General features: G+C 35.9%; 1 pseudogene; it reads left to right on the plus strand.

The window, feature by feature from the left end:
- Positions 1-2623: 2623 nt before the first annotated feature.
- Positions 2624-2912, plus strand: LOC118855978 (annotated as a pseudogene).
- Positions 2913-5175: the final 2263 nt, after the last annotated feature.

Here is a 5175-nt window from a genome sequence, read left to right on the forward strand (position 1 = left end):
TTAAATGCTTTATGGTTGAATGTGTGTGTGTGTGTGTGTGTGTGTGTGTGTGTGTGTGTGTGTATTCTTTTGTACCATTTTAGCTTGTACATTTTTCTGGGGTAAAATAAAACTTTTTTATCCATTATACTGAAACTGTGTATTAAATATATTTTCTCAAAGGGACCAAATTATTCTCATTTTGGGGAGACCCTAGAGATGACATACCTAAACTTTGCTTTAGAGATTTCTCTGAAGGTACTCCAAAGTAGGGACAGAGACAGAGACAGAAACTTGACTCACTTTGGAGCCACAACCCACAGGATAAAACCTAGGTCTATGTGAGTCTGGACCGCCTTGTTGAGGTCTCTTGGGCCATTGGATATGCCTTTGTTCATTTAAAAAACAAACAAACAAAAAACCAAAAACTGTTCCTTGACTGCATACTATCTGTACAAAAGCAACATGATATAGTGGATAGACTGCTGGGCTTTGTATCTGGAAGACCATAGTTCAGGTCCTGCCTCTGACACATACTGATAGGACAAGTCACTTAAATTTTCAGTGTTCTAGGTGGCTCCTTAAGACAAAGTTGCAGAGAAGGTGATAATTTTTTTTTTTGGCGGAAGTTTCCTCTTTTGGGAGCTCCCTATATTAATGAAATCATAAGTTCAGTTTTTGTTCTTATCCCTTACCATTAATAAATCACTCTACTAGGCACTGTATTCTAAAATACAAAGAAATATTCAATTCATTTTGAACAAATATGTTTTATACATTATAAAAGCTATGACTAACAATTCTGTGGCCCAAGGCAAGAAAGCACCAAGTATGTCTAGCAGGAGCAATTCAGAGTGAGGTGGAGAGATAGGCCTGGGAAAGACCTAGTGCCTTAGGACAGAAGGGGTCTACTGGGAACAACACTAGACAATATTGAAGAAGCCTTGAGGAGAAAAGAGAGGAAGTATGGTGGTTCCCTGGCAGGAAAGAACTTAACCTGGGTTGTGGCTGCCAAGGAACAAAGCAGAACATTTTGTAGTCTTCTTTTAATCAAATCCTATTCCTAACTAGATGTCATGCTTAGTCGTTTCTTCCTGGCAAAGAGGCACAAATGCTTTCAACACCCTTTAAATTTCTCAAAATTCTAGTTCTTGGCCTCCATTTTTATTGTGTTTATGGTGAGCAAGACATTTGTTTTAGGCCCTAAGGGAGAGAGAGATACAAAATTTGGATAGTTTCTCAAGCCTCATGGAGCATAAAATCTAGGAGAGGAATAGAATACAGACACAAATAACTATAGCCCCGAATAATACATGGTTCTATAAATTGTGCCAAATCCTAGTAAATTTTTTATACCCCTGAGCTAAGAATGGTTTTTGCATTTTTAAATAAAAAATGTAAAAAAAAGTTAAATAATCTGGATTATATAAAAAAGGTTTGGCCCTTGTACCTTTGTAGACCCTTGGAATAATACATGAAAAGTATATCAGAGCAATTCAAGCCATGTGAAAAGCAAAACAAAACAACACTAAACTACAAAATAGCACACAATGTGGCATGAGAATGGTACAACTAAGGTGCTAAAGGAAATAACCAAGATCACTTCTGCTTGCGGGTAATCACTCAAACAGTTTATTATACTTACTCATCCAAACCCAGTCCCCTCCAAGAAAGAAAAGGCAACTGCTGAAAAACAAATTTGCATGAAACTGTTAAACAAATGTTCCATATTCATTTTGGGCCTACGCATCATGGAAAATGATATGGACTGGATCTTGAAGAATGAGTAAGTTCAATAGATAGAAAAGCAATGCATAGCTAGTATTGGAAAACTGGGACATTGAGAGAATCTAACTAATATGCTTGAGAATCAAATATTTAGAGGAGATCATTTAATCTGTGGGAGCAAATGGCACAGCCAAGGCAGAAAAAGTAGAGGTCAGATGTGATAGTGCACACCTAAAATCTTTGCTACTGGTGGGACTGAGGCTGTTGGTTCACTTGAGTAAGAGAGTTCTGAGCTGCAATAGTACTAAACCTATTGGGTGCCCACACTAAGTCTGACACCAATATGGTGAGACCCTGGGAGTGTGGGGTCACTAGGATACTTAAGGAAGGGCACATTAAAAAAAAGAATAGGTCAAAGCTCCCATGCCAATCAAGAATGGAATCAATACCAGAAATGGACACTGCACTTATTGGGGTGGCGGGTGGGGAGATGGAGACAGAGAGGGCTAGAGAGACAGAGAAACAGAGACAGAGATGAAGAGTGGGAGAGAGGAAAGAAGACAGAGAAAATGGAGAAGAGATGTTAAAGAAATTAAAGGATCCATTTTAAAGAAATAAAGGGTTAACAATTGTGTCAACTGTTTTAAAAACTGTCAGGGATAATTAAAAAGGAGAAAAGTCTAGTGAATTTCATTATTAAGCCATTTATGACTTTCAATAGATATAGGTGTGAGAGGAAGTTGAAGTCAGATTTCAAGGATTTAAAGCAGGAGTATTAAATGAAATGGATGCATTGAGTACATACTACTTCAATGAATTTGGTAGTAAAAGGAAAGGATTATGAATTAAGATTATAGAGGAGGGACGGAGGGAACAGACCGAGCAAGAACAACAGCTGTGGAGCACTGTGGGAGCCATGGCAGGGCAGGCTTTTAGAAAGTTTCTTTCCCTCCTTGACAGAGTTTTGGTTGAAAGGAGTGCAGCTGATACTGTTACCAAAGGAGGTACTATGCTTCCAGAAAAATCTCAAGGACAGGTATTACAGGCAATGGTAGTAGCTATTGGATCAGGATCTAAAGGGAAGAGTGGAGAAATTCAAACAGTGCGAAAGTTGGAGATAAAGTTCTTTCAGAACATGGTGGAACCAAAGTAGTCTAGAAGGCAAGGACTATTTCTTATTCATTTTGGGGAAATATGTGCACTGAAATCACTAATGAAGTGGTGTTGGGAAAGTTGACCATTCCACTGAAGTTCTGAAATTTTTTGTTTCATCATGTAAATAATTTTTAGGTCTCTTGTTTTATAATAAATGGATACTTGTGTTTCTAAAATCCAATTTCTCTGCCTTGATATGAACATTTCTAAATTAAAAATATGTATATATATATATATATATATATACATATATATAAATGGATGGTTAACTATTTCACATGTTAAGAATTCTCTGAATTTATTTTCATCTCATACTTCTATAGAGTATTAGAGTTAAAAGACCTAAAGATTAGGGCTTTGCCTTTAGCTTTGTTATAATTGTACCTGATTAAAAACAGGAATAAATAGTAAAAAAAAGAATTAAGATTATAGATGGAGGTTAATCTTGTAAAGGAGGAGAAAAATCTCTCATTTTGAGATGGAAAAGACAGAGAAAAACATGGGGAGAGAATATACATTTATGTAGCACCTAGTATGTGCAAGGAGCTTTACAAATATTATCTGACCACACAGAGACCTTGGGAAGTAGCTGTTGATATTATCTCCCATTTTACTGTTGAGAAAACTGAGAGAAACAGAGATTAAGTGGCTTGCCCAGGTCCACACACTTAGTAAATATTTAAAGTCAGTTTTGAACCCAGGTCTTCCTGACTCTAGGACCAGAGCTCTAGCCACTCTGCCATCTAAGTGAAGCAGAGGAAGGAGTAATGATTTATATGCGTTGACATGGAAGACAAAGGAAGTTGAGAATGTTTACAGTAGATGACTTTGTATGACTTAGCAAAATTGGAGGCAAGAATATATTCTAAAAGTGTTGAAAGTATAGGATGTATAGGAAGTATAAGGAAAAAAGCTTTAGAAAAGTTATGGTGGGGAATGAGGATGATAAAGAATCAACTGAGGTCAAATGTAAAAAAAATGTGGTAGTCATAACTTTCCCAGGAAATACTCAGCAACCTGGGAAAGCAATATGAGAAGATAAAAAGTTTAGAAGACCCAGTTTTGGGGCCTAGCAAAGCTAAAATTGTGGGATCACAGAATCCCATTATTTCCAACTTAAAGTTTAAGTAAGAGGAGATGTTTACCCTGGAGAAAAAAGACAAAGTTTAAAGAAATTACAGGTTATGAAGCAGATTAAGAAGAAGACCTACAGCTATTATATAGTAGAAGAAGTGGAAATTAGGGAAGTCATAGAGGAAGATGGGGAAGAGTGGAATTTGCTGAATATTTGGTTGTTGTTAGAAATCATATATTACACCAAAATCTGACTTCCAATAAGCTGTTACTGACTGAAAGATTTGAAAAGATTATGTTTTAATATGTTTATTTAACCAATTTGAATTTTTATCAATGAGTCAAAAGATTTAAAATTTGCAAACATTAAACACAGCAGGATGCTGTATTCTCTTCATCTTTCATTCAGTTTTGTGACTGGCAAAACGTGGTCTGCTGAGGAGACTTGTCTCTGAGCAGCTGCTTTTTCTTTTCTGGTGTTTTAATGAAGGATGGATCATTCTTGTAGGCACTTTATAAAGATAAGAAAGTAAACATATGGACTGGTAGCTACTGATGGATTTTTATTGGTATTTTTTTATTATTAAGGTTGGGATTTTTTCCCCATTCTTTTATTCCATCTTTCCTTGCCTGATGTAGCTTGTAAAATTATTCCTCAGTACCTTCAAAATTGTGTCCCTTGGAGCAAAACAACTACAAATATTTATATAGAGTTTTAAGGTGAGTAAAGTCTTTTCATTGACTGTCTTACTTGAGATAATATATGCTCTTCCATGATCTAGTCTGGGCATTTTTCTAAATTTTGTCTTAAGTGCCACCTCATCTTCATCATATTTTATATTCTGGACTGAAGTATGAGAGATAAAATATAGGATTTTGACAATTATGCAACTAAATAATACTTAATAATAATAACTGTTTTAATATTAAGATTTACAAATCACTTTAATACATTTAGTCAACTAAGCAGCCAGACCGTGAAGTAGGTACTTATGCTAATTTTACAGGTAAGGAAATGGAGAGTCAAGTAGGTTACATGACTTCTTTGTTATCACATAGGATAAGAGGCAGAATTTGAATCCAAGTGTTGCATGACTCCTTATCTGATACTGTATTTGTTATATCCTGCTTCTTCTCCAAAACCATCCTATGTGCAAGGGTCCACAGATCAAAAGAAAAACATAGAAAATATCCTTGCCCTCAAGGACCTTATAAGCTTTATTTCATGGATCCAACCTG

Source organism: Trichosurus vulpecula, chromosome 7 (assembly GCF_011100635.1).
Source record: "Trichosurus vulpecula isolate mTriVul1 chromosome 7, mTriVul1.pri, whole genome shotgun sequence".
In the NCBI taxonomy this organism is placed as follows: domain Eukaryota; kingdom Metazoa; phylum Chordata; class Mammalia; order Diprotodontia; family Phalangeridae; genus Trichosurus; species Trichosurus vulpecula.